The sequence below is a fragment of the Haliotis rufescens genome, unplaced genomic scaffold (assembly GCF_023055435.1).
Source record: "Haliotis rufescens isolate VD_foot unplaced genomic scaffold, xgHalRufe1.0.p SCAF_376, whole genome shotgun sequence".
Lineage (NCBI taxonomy): Eukaryota > Metazoa > Mollusca > Gastropoda > Lepetellida > Haliotidae > Haliotis > Haliotis rufescens.
Window position 1 is genome coordinate 14,401 of NW_025964086.1, and position 16,048 is coordinate 30,448.

Below are 16,048 nucleotides of genomic sequence, written 5' to 3' on the forward strand. Positions count from 1 at the left end.
CCAGTTAAGTCCCCACTGCTGTTCATTGTCTATGTCCATGACAATGTCCCCCTTACACATAGGCGAAGTCTTGGCGTGCTGGCGGAATGCCTCATTGTACAGTTTGTCAGTCTCTCCAACATGCAACAGGTGGTAAACATCAGCAGCAGTCCTGCAGATTAAAGAAAACCCATTGACTACTTTGAAAACTTCTAAATAAGCCTTTTAAGTATGTGATAGTGTTCGACATTTCTGAATTATCTCCCCTGGCAGATCAAATGCATATTCTATTTCTATCCCCCTCAAGCCCTTAATTAGGGTGTAACAACACTGTTTTTTATATGGTATTGAACAAACCACTCATATATGTATGAGAATTTGATCCCTTGCTGTACCTAATAACTGAAAACTGTCCATTATATTAAACTTTTATTAAGTGATCTCGTTAAAGGACAAATACTTGAACTTGGTAAGTTTATCCACCCATATCATTTAGCAGTGAGCATCTTGTATTCCCTACAAGTATTTCAAAGTCTAGGCCAAAGGAATAAATAGTTTAAAGTGTTATTACCTTTCACTTTTTGTTTTCAGGGTACTCTTATCCTCCTCAGGGGTGTTTTCCTTCCTTGGCCTTAATAGACGGTACGGTTCACTTGTCAGTGTTTGAACTTGCTGGACACCAGCCACCCCTACACTGCACACTTTCTTGTGGAGCTCAGTTGTCAACCTGACAGTTTTTGGCACTTTAAAGTTGCTTTGCTTTTCACTGGTGAATTTTTTGCCTGAATTCCAAGCTTTATGTCCCATTCTAAAAGATGTTATCGAATTCCTTCGATGTCTCCCCATGTTTCAAGAGTAGGTTCAAGATGTTGACACTATGAATTTTTCTTTGGAATGAAAGCATCAACATTGGTTCTTGACCTCCCATAGTTAAAATACCAAATATGGACCTGTCATTTATATATTGGCCTATGTAAACAAGGCAGGGGTACCAGTTCCAGCAAGCTCACTGAGTCCAGCTTCTTTTATGACTTAAGCTTATTAGTGTCACAACCAAATTCCATGTTATGTACCAGACTTTGCTATCCTCAGTTGTTATCAGCAAAGGTCAGCAAACAACTTACCATTAATAAATTAAAAATATGAAAGCCTAATTTGCTTTGAATTTCCAAGTATTGTCTATCATACGGGGTCGAAAAGATACTTTTGGGGGGATATGTTCGAAGCAGCGTCTGGCAACCATGGAATTGACCTGTGAACCCATCCTTGTGTGAAACAAGAATAAACAATAAAGGCCTGTGTACTGTCATAGAAAGTTCTTTATTAAAACAGAAGTTCATTTTGTAATCAGTTGACAAAATCTAAATAATTTAACCCTCACAGCTCTTTTGGTACATCAGATATGTGTATATGGGTGTCATATAGACCTGTCAGATAGGAAAAAGTATTGAACTTGAAACAATTTCCATTTGTTTCCAAGAAGCTACATCTATTTACAATGAATACATCACAAATTTGACAAGTGCAGTTTTAGACAGTTGTGTCTACAGGGTAAGTGCATATTTCAGCATTTCCTAATTTATATGTTTTTCTGTATATCTATTGCCATGGAGACCTTTTGGGATAATTGTAGAGGCAAATTTGAACGCAAAATGGGTGAAGCGAGTGGGAAATGGGGTTGTAAGGAATGGTTGGGCTGCCGTGATAAGCAGGGCTATGGTCGTTGCTTCTTTTTGTGGCCGTCAAAGGCGCGGACAGAGGAGAGAGCTCACAGAATAGCCCTCTGCATTGTGCATAAATGCCTTCCAGATGGTTTTAGCAACACTGACAACTTTGGCAACAAAGTTGAAGTGAGCCATCTCTGTCATAACGCCTCTTGTGTGAATGTTGAGCATTTGAAAGTAGAGTCCCATGAAATTAACATGGAGAGACTTCACTGTCGACAACAGGGCTTGTGCACCAAAAGTCATAAACCCTACTGTTTGGTGTAAGTTATGTATCTGATCATTATATCTTTCTGTTTGGGGCAATTTTTAAGATGGATTATCCTATTTTGGGTGTAAATTTCTCAAATATGCATTTCTTTTCAATAACATGTCTTTCGAATAATGAACTTTTCTACAATGATGGAGTTTGAATAGTTCTAACTTTTTCCTTGCACGGCGGTCCTTACTTTTCTGTGATTTCTTGTATGTTTTAGCTTTAAGTACTTTATTATGACTTTTGCTTATCTCATCATCTATTTTTCCTTTTGCAGTGACAGCACAGCCAAGCCCTAATCGAAGATTGCGAATTGACTTTACCGGACTCTGGCAGTTGACGCTATGAACAGCACTGTGAGCTCTACCTTGGAAGTTACGAGCAAAGGTGGTATCGCGAGGTAATGACCGGCGCAATGCCTTGTTTGTTGCCTCACACTTTTGACTATTGAGGTTGAATTGCGTCTTTTCGATCATGTTCGGGCCGAGACGAAAATCAGTGCATTTTCTCAAATTTTGAAAGTTAGTTTCATTGTTTCCAATTTTGAAGTTTTTATCTAAATATTTACTTTGCAATAACCAATTTTTCTTCTCCCCCTTGCAAACAAATGACTGCCTTCTACATTTTCTGTGATCACCCATGTAACAGTTTGCAATAGCATCAGAAGTACATGAAAGAGATGTCTTCAACTTTGTCAGGTTACCTGCATGACTTGAGTAAGCAGCTGAGAACTCAGCTGCACATCTGGATGCACAGTCTAAAGAAAATGTATTTGCCAAACTTTGTTTGTCTTTTTTGGTTCTAGCAGGCATCATATCCACAACAAATTTAGAATTTTTAATAAACTTTCTATGGCTGGCCGAGAGATGCCGTGTATCGAGAAAAGTTTGTGGGGAAACATCCATATCACCTGCTTCATACATTTCAGAGAGAGCTGTGTGAGCTGCACTGTCAGCATCTGTTGTCAAAAATTCTACCTCAATTTGATCTTTCTTTAAGTCCCTGAAACACTCTGCAGCTAACTGTTTTTCATTACCAATTGATTCTGACATGTGCAAATCAGATGTGCAGTCTGGGTTGTTGACACAAGAAATGTTGTCAACTAAACTGTGCTTTGAACAGAGCTTTGATTTTGTGTTTAAAGCCAAAATTTGATGATCACTAGTTTGGTTCTCAGTGGCCACATAGGTTACCTGAGTGGCTGGCTGAAAAGGGGTTTTCCCAACACCTGAACAAAGTGGATTGTTGTACATTGCATCAGTTGATAAACTAATGTTATTTAAATTTGTTCCCCTGTATTTATTTATTTCCCTTATTTCCACCCTCCTGGCTCTCATATCCTTTGTGTTCTGAGATTTTATATTATCACAAACTCTGTTCGCAGCTTTCTGCATCCCTGAATGGGATGGTGGAGGTATATCGGCACTCATGCACAGGACACGGAAACTCTCACTTCCAATGGGACATTTTGAGAGGCCTATCTGAAGTCCAGTATTGGCAGTGGAAGATCGACGTCCCCTTCTCATTCCACTACCCTCTACCTCCTTGTACAGTTTATGGTACTCTGACAGGTATGTACAGTCAGTGCATTTAAGTCTCTCTATCCAGTTAAGTCCCCACTGCTGTTCATTGTCTATGTCCATGACAATGTCCCCCTTACACATAGGCGAAGTCTTGGCGTGCTGGCGGAATGCCTCATTGTACAGTTTGTCAGTCTCTCCAACATGCAACAGGTGGTAAACATCAGCAGCAGTCCTGCAGATTAAAGAAAACCCATTGACTACTTTGAAAACTTCTAAATAAGCCTTTTAAGTATGTGATAGTGTTCGACATTTCTGAATTATCTCCCCTGGCAGATCAAATGCATATTCTATTTCTATCCCCCTCAAGCCCTTAATTAGGGTGTAACAACACTGTTTTTTATATGGTATTGAACAAACCACTCATATATGTATGAGAATTTGATCCCTTGCTGTACCTAATAACTGAAAACTGTCCATTATATTAAACTTTTATTAAGTGATCTCGTTAAAGGACAAATACTTGAACTTGGTAAGTTTATCCACCCATATCATTTAGCAGTGAGCATCTTGTATTCCCTACAAGTATTTCAAAGTCTAGGCCAAAGGAATAAATAGTTTAAAGTGTTATTACCTTTCACTTTTTGTTTTCAGGGTACTCTTATCCTCCTCAGGGGTGTTTTCCTTCCTTGGCCTTAATAGACGGTACGGTTCACTTGTCAGTGTTTGAACTTGCTGGACACCAGCCACCCCTACACTGCACACTTTCTTGTGGAGCTCAGTTGTCAACCTGACAGTTTTTGGCACTTTAAAGTTGCTTTGCTTTTCACTGGTGAATTTTTTGCCTGAATTCCAAGCTTTATGTCCCATTCTAAAAGATGTTATCGAATTCCTTCGATGTCTCCCCATGTTTCAAGAGTAGGTTCAAGATGTTGACACTATGAATTTTTCTTTGGAATGAAAGCATCAACATTGGTTCTTGACCTCCCATAGTTAAAATACCAAATATGGACCTGTCATTTATATATTGGCCTATGTAAACAAGGCAGGGGTACCAGTTCCAGCAAGCTCACTGAGTCCAGCTTCTTTTATGACTTAAGCTTATTAGTGTCACAACCAAATTCCATGTTATGTACCAGACTTTGCTATCCTCAGTTGTTATCAGCAAAGGTCAGCAAACAACTTACCATTAATAAATTAAAAATATGAAAGCCTAATTTGCTTTGAATTTCCAAGTATTGTCTATCATACGGGGTCGAAAAGATACTTTTGGGGGGATATGTTCGAAGCAGCGTCTGGCAACCATGGAATTGACCTGTGAACCCATCCTTGTGTGAAACAAGAATAAACAATAAAGGCCTGTGTACTGTCATAGAAAGTTCTTTATTAAAACAGAAGTTCATTTTGTAATCAGTTGACAAAATCTAAATAATTTAACCCTCACAGCTCTTTTGGTACATCAGATATGTGTATATGGGTGTCATATAGACCTGTCAGATAGGAAAAAGTATTGAACTTGAAACAATTTCCATTTGTTTCCAAGAAGCTACATCTATTTACAATGAATACATCACAAATTTGACAAGTGCAGTTTTAGACAGTTGTGTCTACAGGTTCTACTACACTAAATCAGAACTGGTTGTGACAGTGCGGTTTTCGTAGGGAGCCTTCAGTACAGATCAAGAGACATATGCAGGCTGTGATTGGATGATATTGTGTAAGATTTTTATGTCTTTTAAATGCACATCCATCCAGTAATTAAAACTGCCCATATTTTTCAATATTTGGTGCTGACTTTTTGAACAAGATGACTTGTGCTTTATGTGAGCACAGATATTTTCAAGCAGGTGATATTTGGTGCGGAACTGGGGTTGGTGTGTTCAGCTTCCTGTACTCGGAAAAGGAGCTGGGTAAACTAGCCAAAATTTGTGTTTTTATTGCAGCTTTAAGGCCAGACTGTGCACATATGTAAATGTTATGGCTGTTGAATGCCTAGTTGTTTTTTAAAAAGCTATAACGTTACTATAGAAGTCTATGGGAAAACATTTGGTTGTGTGTAACCTGTAGGGTAAGTGCATATTTCAGCATTTCCTAATTTATATGTTTTTCTGTATATCTATTGCCATGGAGACCTTTTGGGATAATTGTAGAGGCAAATTTGAACGCAAAATGGGTGAAGCGAGTGGGAAATGGGGTTGTAAGGAATGGTTGGGCTGCCGTGATAAGCAGGGCTATGGTCGTTGCTTCTTTTTGTGGCCGTCAAAGGCGCGGACAGAGGAGAGAGCTCACAGAATAGCCCTCTGCATTGTGCATAAATGCCTTCCAGATGGTTTTAGCAACACTGACAACTTTGGCAACAAAGTTGAAGTGAGCCATCTCTGTCATAACGCCTCTTGTGTGAATGTTGAGCATTTGAAAGTAGAGTCCCATGAAATTAACATGGAGAGACTTCACTGTCGACAACAGGGCTTGTGCACCAAAAGTCATAAACCCTACTGTTTGGTGTAAGTTATGTATCTGATCATTATATCTTTCTGTTTGGGGCAATTTTTAAGATGGATTATCCTATTTTGGGTGTAAATTTCTCAAATATGCATTTCTTTTCAATAACATGTCTTTCGAATAATGAACTTTTCTACAATGATGGAGTTTGAATAGTTCTAACTTTTTCCTTGCACGGCGGTCCTTACTTTTCTGTGATTTCTTGTATGTTTTAGCTTTAAGTACTTTATTATGACTTTTGCTTATCTCATCATCTATTTTTCCTTTTGCAGTGACAGCACAGCCAAGCCCTAATCGAAGATTGCGAATTGACTTTACCGGACTCTGGCAGTTGACGCTATGAACAGCACTGTGAGCTCTACCTTGGAAGTTACGAGCAAAGGTGGTATCGCGAGGTAATGACCGGCGCAATGCCTTGTTTGTTGCCTCACACTTTTGACTATTGAGGTTGAATTGCGTCTTTTCGATCATGTTCGGGCCGAGACGAAAATCAGTGCATTTTCTCAAATTTTGAAAGTTAGTTTCATTGTTTCCAATTTTGAAGTTTTTATCTAAATATTTACTTTGCAATAACCAATTTTTCTTCTCCCCCTTGCAAACAAATGACTGCCTTCTACATTTTCTGTGATCACCCATGTAACAGTTTGCAATAGCATCAGAAGTACATGAAAGAGATGTCTTCAACTTTGTCAGGTTACCTGCATGACTTGAGTAAGCAGCTGAGAACTCAGCTGCACATCTGGATGCACAGTCTAAAGAAAATGTATTTGCCAAACTTTGTTTGTCTTTTTTGGTTCTAGCAGGCATCATATCCACAACAAATTTAGAATTTTTAATAAACTTTCTATGGCTGGCCGAGAGATGCCGTGTATCGAGAAAAGTTTGTGGGGAAACATCCATATCACCTGCTTCATACATTTCAGAGAGAGCTGTGTGAGCTGCACTGTCAGCATCTGTTGTCAAAAATTCTACCTCAATTTGATCTTTCTTTAAGTCCCTGAAACACTCTGCAGCTAACTGTTTTTCATTACCAATTGATTCTGACATGTGCAAATCAGATGTGCAGTCTGGGTTGTTGACACAAGAAATGTTGTCAACTAAACTGTGCTTTGAACAGAGCTTTGATTTTGTGTTTAAAGCCAAAATTTGATGATCACTAGTTTGGTTCTCAGTGGCCACATAGGTTACCTGAGTGGCTGGCTGAAAAGGGGTTTTCCCAACACCTGAACAAAGTGGATTGTTGTACATTGCATCAGTTGATAAACTAATGTTATTTAAATTTGTTCCCCTGTATTTATTTATTTCCCTTATTTCCACCCTCCTGGCTCTCATATCCTTTGTGTTCTGAGATTTTATATTATCACAAACTCTGTTCGCAGCTTTCTGCATCCCTGAATGGGATGGTGGAGGTATATCGGCACTCATGCACAGGACACGGAAACTCTCACTTCCAATGGGACATTTTGAGAGGCCTATCTGAAGTCCAGTATTGGCAGTGGAAGATCGACGTCCCCTTCTCATTCCACTACCCTCTACCTCCTTGTACAGTTTATGGTACTCTGACAGGTATGTACAGTCAGTGCATTTAAGTCTCTCTATCCAGTTAAGTCCCCACTGCTGTTCATTGTCTATGTCCATGACAATGTCCCCCTTACACATAGGCGAAGTCTTGGCGTGCTGGCGGAATGCCTCATTGTACAGTTTGTCAGTCTCTCCAACATGCAACAGGTGGTAAACATCAGCAGCAGTCCTGCAGATTAAAGAAAACCCATTGACTACTTTGAAAACTTCTAAATAAGCCTTTTAAGTATGTGATAGTGTTCGACATTTCTGAATTATCTCCCCTGGCAGATCAAATGCATATTCTATTTCTATCCCCCTCAAGCCCTTAATTAGGGTGTAACAACACTGTTTTTTATATGGTATTGAACAAACCACTCATATATGTATGAGAATTTGATCCCTTGCTGTACCTAATAACTGAAAACTGTCCATTATATTAAACTTTTATTAAGTGATCTCGTTAAAGGACAAATACTTGAACTTGGTAAGTTTATCCACCCATATCATTTAGCAGTGAGCATCTTGTATTCCCTACAAGTATTTCAAAGTCTAGGCCAAAGGAATAAATAGTTTAAAGTGTTATTACCTTTCACTTTTTGTTTTCAGGGTACTCTTATCCTCCTCAGGGGTGTTTTCCTTCCTTGGCCTTAATAGACGGTACGGTTCACTTGTCAGTGTTTGAACTTGCTGGACACCAGCCACCCCTACACTGCACACTTTCTTGTGGAGCTCAGTTGTCAACCTGACAGTTTTTGGCACTTTAAAGTTGCTTTGCTTTTCACTGGTGAATTTTTTGCCTGAATTCCAAGCTTTATGTCCCATTCTAAAAGATGTTATCGAATTCCTTCGATGTCTCCCCATGTTTCAAGAGTAGGTTCAAGATGTTGACACTATGAATTTTTCTTTGGAATGAAAGCATCAACATTGGTTCTTGACCTCCCATAGTTAAAATACCAAATATGGACCTGTCATTTATATATTGGCCTATGTAAACAAGGCAGGGGTACCAGTTCCAGCAAGCTCACTGAGTCCAGCTTCTTTTATGACTTAAGCTTATTAGTGTCACAACCAAATTCCATGTTATGTACCAGACTTTGCTATCCTCAGTTGTTATCAGCAAAGGTCAGCAAACAACTTACCATTAATAAATTAAAAATATGAAAGCCTAATTTGCTTTGAATTTCCAAGTATTGTCTATCATACGGGGTCGAAAAGATACTTTTGGGGGGATATGTTCGAAGCAGCGTCTGGCAACCATGGAATTGACCTGTGAACCCATCCTTGTGTGAAACAAGAATAAACAATAAAGGCCTGTGTACTGTCATAGAAAGTTCTTTATTAAAACAGAAGTTCATTTTGTAATCAGTTGACAAAATCTAAATAATTTAACCCTCACAGCTCTTTTGGTACATCAGATATGTGTATATGGGTGTCATATAGACCTGTCAGATAGGAAAAAGTATTGAACTTGAAACAATTTCCATTTGTTTCCAAGAAGCTACATCTATTTACAATGAATACATCACAAATTTGACAAGTGCAGTTTTAGACAGTTGTGTCTACAGGTTCTACTACACTAAATCAGAACTGGTTGTGACAGTGCGGTTTTCGTAGGGAGCCTTCAGTACAGATCAAGAGACATATGCAGGCTGTGATTGGATGATATTGTGTAAGATTTTTATGTCTTTTAAATGCACATCCATCCAGTAATTAAAACTGCCCATATTTTTCAATATTTGGTGCTGACTTTTTGAACAAGATGACTTGTGCTTTATGTGAGCACAGATATTTTCAAGCAGGTGATATTTGGTGCGGAACTGGGGTTGGTGTGTTCAGCTTCCTGTACTCGGAAAAGGAGCTGGGTAAACTAGCCAAAATTTGTGTTTTTATTGCAGCTTTAAGGCCAGACTGTGCACATATGTAAATGTTATGGCTGTTGAATGCCTAGTTGTTTTTTAAAAAGCTATAACGTTACTATAGAAGTCTATGGGAAAACATTTGGTTGTGTGTAACCTGTAGGGTAAGTGCATATTTCAGCATTTCCTAATTTATATGTTTTTCTGTATATCTATTGCCATGGAGACCTTTTGGGATAATTGTAGAGGCAAATTTGAACGCAAAATGGGTGAAGCGAGTGGGAAATGGGGTTGTAAGGAATGGTTGGGCTGCCGTGATAAGCAGGGCTATGGTCGTTGCTTCTTTTTGTGGCCGTCAAAGGCGCGGACAGAGGAGAGAGCTCACAGAATAGCCCTCTGCATTGTGCATAAATGCCTTCCAGATGGTTTTAGCAACACTGACAACTTTGGCAACAAAGTTGAAGTGAGCCATCTCTGTCATAACGCCTCTTGTGTGAATGTTGAGCATTTGAAAGTAGAGTCCCATGAAATTAACATGGAGAGACTTCACTGTCGACAACAGGGCTTGTGCACCAAAAGTCATAAACCCTACTGTTTGGTGTAAGTTATGTATCTGATCATTATATCTTTCTGTTTGGGGCAATTTTTAAGATGGATTATCCTATTTTGGGTGTAAATTTCTCAAATATGCATTTCTTTTCAATAACATGTCTTTCGAATAATGAACTTTTCTACAATGATGGAGTTTGAATAGTTCTAACTTTTTCCTTGCACGGCGGTCCTTACTTTTCTGTGATTTCTTGTATGTTTTAGCTTTAAGTACTTTATTATGACTTTTGCTTATCTCATCATCTATTTTTCCTTTTGCAGTGACAGCACAGCCAAGCCCTAATCGAAGATTGCGAATTGACTTTACCGGACTCTGGCAGTTGACGCTATGAACAGCACTGTGAGCTCTACCTTGGAAGTTACGAGCAAAGGTGGTATCGCGAGGTAATGACCGGCGCAATGCCTTGTTTGTTGCCTCACACTTTTGACTATTGAGGTTGAATTGCGTCTTTTCGATCATGTTCGGGCCGAGACGAAAATCAGTGCATTTTCTCAAATTTTGAAAGTTAGTTTCATTGTTTCCAATTTTGAAGTTTTTATCTAAATATTTACTTTGCAATAACCAATTTTTCTTCTCCCCCTTGCAAACAAATGACTGCCTTCTACATTTTCTGTGATCACCCATGTAACAGTTTGCAATAGCATCAGAAGTACATGAAAGAGATGTCTTCAACTTTGTCAGGTTACCTGCATGACTTGAGTAAGCAGCTGAGAACTCAGCTGCACATCTGGATGCACAGTCTAAAGAAAATGTATTTGCCAAACTTTGTTTGTCTTTTTTGGTTCTAGCAGGCATCATATCCACAACAAATTTAGAATTTTTAATAAACTTTCTATGGCTGGCCGAGAGATGCCGTGTATCGAGAAAAGTTTGTGGGGAAACATCCATATCACCTGCTTCATACATTTCAGAGAGAGCTGTGTGAGCTGCACTGTCAGCATCTGTTGTCAAAAATTCTACCTCAATTTGATCTTTCTTTAAGTCCCTGAAACACTCTGCAGCTAACTGTTTTTCATTACCAATTGATTCTGACATGTGCAAATCAGATGTGCAGTCTGGGTTGTTGACACAAGAAATGTTGTCAACTAAACTGTGCTTTGAACAGAGCTTTGATTTTGTGTTTAAAGCCAAAATTTGATGATCACTAGTTTGGTTCTCAGTGGCCACATAGGTTACCTGAGTGGCTGGCTGAAAAGGGGTTTTCCCAACACCTGAACAAAGTGGATTGTTGTACATTGCATCAGTTGATAAACTAATGTTATTTAAATTTGTTCCCCTGTATTTATTTATTTCCCTTATTTCCACCCTCCTGGCTCTCATATCCTTTGTGTTCTGAGATTTTATATTATCACAAACTCTGTTCGCAGCTTTCTGCATCCCTGAATGGGATGGTGGAGGTATATCGGCACTCATGCACAGGACACGGAAACTCTCACTTCCAATGGGACATTTTGAGAGGCCTATCTGAAGTCCAGTATTGGCAGTGGAAGATCGACGTCCCCTTCTCATTCCACTACCCTCTACCTCCTTGTACAGTTTATGGTACTCTGACAGGTATGTACAGTCAGTGCATTTAAGTCTCTCTATCCAGTTAAGTCCCCACTGCTGTTCATTGTCTATGTCCATGACAATGTCCCCCTTACACATAGGCGAAGTCTTGGCGTGCTGGCGGAATGCCTCATTGTACAGTTTGTCAGTCTCTCCAACATGCAACAGGTGGTAAACATCAGCAGCAGTCCTGCAGATTAAAGAAAACCCATTGACTACTTTGAAAACTTCTAAATAAGCCTTTTAAGTATGTGATAGTGTTCGACATTTCTGAATTATCTCCCCTGGCAGATCAAATGCATATTCTATTTCTATCCCCCTCAAGCCCTTAATTAGGGTGTAACAACACTGTTTTTTATATGGTATTGAACAAACCACTCATATATGTATGAGAATTTGATCCCTTGCTGTACCTAATAACTGAAAACTGTCCATTATATTAAACTTTTATTAAGTGATCTCGTTAAAGGACAAATACTTGAACTTGGTAAGTTTATCCACCCATATCATTTAGCAGTGAGCATCTTGTATTCCCTACAAGTATTTCAAAGTCTAGGCCAAAGGAATAAATAGTTTAAAGTGTTATTACCTTTCACTTTTTGTTTTCAGGGTACTCTTATCCTCCTCAGGGGTGTTTTCCTTCCTTGGCCTTAATAGACGGTACGGTTCACTTGTCAGTGTTTGAACTTGCTGGACACCAGCCACCCCTACACTGCACACTTTCTTGTGGAGCTCAGTTGTCAACCTGACAGTTTTTGGCACTTTAAAGTTGCTTTGCTTTTCACTGGTGAATTTTTTGCCTGAATTCCAAGCTTTATGTCCCATTCTAAAAGATGTTATCGAATTCCTTCGATGTCTCCCCATGTTTCAAGAGTAGGTTCAAGATGTTGACACTATGAATTTTTCTTTGGAATGAAAGCATCAACATTGGTTCTTGACCTCCCATAGTTAAAATACCAAATATGGACCTGTCATTTATATATTGGCCTATGTAAACAAGGCAGGGGTACCAGTTCCAGCAAGCTCACTGAGTCCAGCTTCTTTTATGACTTAAGCTTATTAGTGTCACAACCAAATTCCATGTTATGTACCAGACTTTGCTATCCTCAGTTGTTATCAGCAAAGGTCAGCAAACAACTTACCATTAATAAATTAAAAATATGAAAGCCTAATTTGCTTTGAATTTCCAAGTATTGTCTATCATACGGGGTCGAAAAGATACTTTTGGGGGGATATGTTCGAAGCAGCGTCTGGCAACCATGGAATTGACCTGTGAACCCATCCTTGTGTGAAACAAGAATAAACAATAAAGGCCTGTGTACTGTCATAGAAAGTTCTTTATTAAAACAGAAGTTCATTTTGTAATCAGTTGACAAAATCTAAATAATTTAACCCTCACAGCTCTTTTGGTACATCAGATATGTGTATATGGGTGTCATATAGACCTGTCAGATAGGAAAAAGTATTGAACTTGAAACAATTTCCATTTGTTTCCAAGAAGCTACATCTATTTACAATGAATACATCACAAATTTGACAAGTGCAGTTTTAGACAGTTGTGTCTACAGGTTCTACTACACTAAATCAGAACTGGTTGTGACAGTGCGGTTTTCGTAGGGAGCCTTCAGTACAGATCAAGAGACATATGCAGGCTGTGATTGGATGATATTGTGTAAGATTTTTATGTCTTTTAAATGCACATCCATCCAGTAATTAAAACTGCCCATATTTTTCAATATTTGGTGCTGACTTTTTGAACAAGATGACTTGTGCTTTATGTGAGCACAGATATTTTCAAGCAGGTGATATTTGGTGCGGAACTGGGGTTGGTGTGTTCAGCTTCCTGTACTCGGAAAAGGAGCTGGGTAAACTAGCCAAAATTTGTGTTTTTATTGCAGCTTTAAGGCCAGACTGTGCACATATGTAAATGTTATGGCTGTTGAATGCCTAGTTGTTTTTTAAAAAGCTATAACGTTACTATAGAAGTCTATGGGAAAACATTTGGTTGTGTGTAACCTGTAGGGTAAGTGCATATTTCAGCATTTCCTAATTTATATGTTTTTCTGTATATCTATTGCCATGGAGACCTTTTGGGATAATTGTAGAGGCAAATTTGAACGCAAAATGGGTGAAGCGAGTGGGAAATGGGGTTGTAAGGAATGGTTGGGCTGCCGTGATAAGCAGGGCTATGGTCGTTGCTTCTTTTTGTGGCCGTCAAAGGCGCGGACAGAGGAGAGAGCTCACAGAATAGCCCTCTGCATTGTGCATAAATGCCTTCCAGATGGTTTTAGCAACACTGACAACTTTGGCAACAAAGTTGAAGTGAGCCATCTCTGTCATAACGCCTCTTGTGTGAATGTTGAGCATTTGAAAGTAGAGTCCCATGAAATTAACATGGAGAGACTTCACTGTCGACAACAGGGCTTGTGCACCAAAAGTCATAAACCCTACTGTTTGGTGTAAGTTATGTATCTGATCATTATATCTTTCTGTTTGGGGCAATTTTTAAGATGGATTATCCTATTTTGGGTGTAAATTTCTCAAATATGCATTTCTTTTCAATAACATGTCTTTCGAATAATGAACTTTTCTACAATGATGGAGTTTGAATAGTTCTAACTTTTTCCTTGCACGGCGGTCCTTACTTTTCTGTGATTTCTTGTATGTTTTAGCTTTAAGTACTTTATTATGACTTTTGCTTATCTCATCATCTATTTTTCCTTTTGCAGTGACAGCACAGCCAAGCCCTAATCGAAGATTGCGAATTGACTTTACCGGACTCTGGCAGTTGACGCTATGAACAGCACTGTGAGCTCTACCTTGGAAGTTACGAGCAAAGGTGGTATCGCGAGGTAATGACCGGCGCAATGCCTTGTTTGTTGCCTCACACTTTTGACTATTGAGGTTGAATTGCGTCTTTTCGATCATGTTCGGGCCGAGACGAAAATCAGTGCATTTTCTCAAATTTTGAAAGTTAGTTTCATTGTTTCCAATTTTGAAGTTTTTATCTAAATATTTACTTTGCAATAACCAATTTTTCTTCTCCCCCTTGCAAACAAATGACTGCCTTCTACATTTTCTGTGATCACCCATGTAACAGTTTGCAATAGCATCAGAAGTACATGAAAGAGATGTCTTCAACTTTGTCAGGTTACCTGCATGACTTGAGTAAGCAGCTGAGAACTCAGCTGCACATCTGGATGCACAGTCTAAAGAAAATGTATTTGCCAAACTTTGTTTGTCTTTTTTGGTTCTAGCAGGCATCATATCCACAACAAATTTAGAATTTTTAATAAACTTTCTATGGCTGGCCGAGAGATGCCGTGTATCGAGAAAAGTTTGTGGGGAAACATCCATATCACCTGCTTCATACATTTCAGAGAGAGCTGTGTGAGCTGCACTGTCAGCATCTGTTGTCAAAAATTCTACCTCAATTTGATCTTTCTTTAAGTCCCTGAAACACTCTGCAGCTAACTGTTTTTCATTACCAATTGATTCTGACATGTGCAAATCAGATGTGCAGTCTGGGTTGTTGACACAAGAAATGTTGTCAACTAAACTGTGCTTTGAACAGAGCTTTGATTTTGTGTTTAAAGCCAAAATTTGATGATCACTAGTTTGGTTCTCAGTGGCCACATAGGTTACCTGAGTGGCTGGCTGAAAAGGGGTTTTCCCAACACCTGAACAAAGTGGATTGTTGTACATTGCATCAGTTGATAAACTAATGTTATTTAAATTTGTTCCCCTGTATTTATTTATTTCCCTTATTTCCACCCTCCTGGCTCTCATATCCTTTGTGTTCTGAGATTTTATATTATCACAAACTCTGTTCGCAGCTTTCTGCATCCCTGAATGGGATGGTGGAGGTATATCGGCACTCATGCACAGGACACGGAAACTCTCACTTCCAATGGGACATTTTGAGAGGCCTATCTGAAGTCCAGTATTGGCAGTGGAAGATCGACGTCCCCTTCTCATTCCACTACCCTCTACCTCCTTGTACAGTTTATGGTACTCTGACAGGTATGTACAGTCAGTGCATTTAAGTCTCTCTATCCAGTTAAGTCCCCACTGCTGTTCATTGTCTATGTCCATGACAATGTCCCCCTTACACATAGGCGAAGTCTTGGCGTGCTGGCGGAATGCCTCATTGTACAGTTTGTCAGTCTCTCCAACATGCAACAGGTGGTAAACATCAGCAGCAGTCCTGCAGATTAAAGAAAACCCATTGACTACTTTGAAAACTTCTAAATAAGCCTTTTAAGTATGTGATAGTGTTCGACATTTCTGAATTATCTCCCCTGGCAGATCAAATGCATATTCTATTTCTATCCCCCTCAAGCCCTTAATTAGGGTGTAACAACACTGTTTTTTATATGGTATTGAACAAACCACTCATATATGTATGAGAATTTGATCCCTTGCTGTACCTAATAACTGAAAACTGTCCATTATATTAAACTTTTATTAAGTGATCTCGTTAAAGGACA

At 39.0% G+C, this 16,048-nt stretch overlaps 3 long non-coding RNA genes across 3 annotated transcripts; all 3 read left to right on the plus strand.

Annotated features, from left to right (window-relative positions):
* The first annotated feature begins 5,488 nt into the window (after positions 1-5,488).
* On the plus strand, positions 5,489-7,423 carry LOC125372166. The gene is made up of 3 exons (XR_007218013.1): positions 5,489-5,547; positions 6,254-6,376; positions 7,361-7,423. It is a non-coding gene; the product is annotated as an uncharacterized LOC125372166 (long non-coding RNA).
* Positions 7,424-9,505: 2,082 nt separating this feature from the next.
* Positions 9,506-11,440, plus strand: LOC125372168. Its single transcript, XR_007218015.1, has 3 exons — positions 9,506-9,564; positions 10,271-10,393; positions 11,378-11,440. It is a non-coding gene; the product is annotated as an uncharacterized LOC125372168 (long non-coding RNA).
* A 2,082-nt stretch (positions 11,441-13,522) lies between these two features.
* On the plus strand, positions 13,523-15,457 carry LOC125372170. The gene is made up of 3 exons (XR_007218017.1): positions 13,523-13,581; positions 14,288-14,410; positions 15,395-15,457. It is a non-coding gene; the product is annotated as an uncharacterized LOC125372170 (long non-coding RNA).
* The last annotated feature ends 591 nt before the right edge of the window (positions 15,458-16,048 follow it).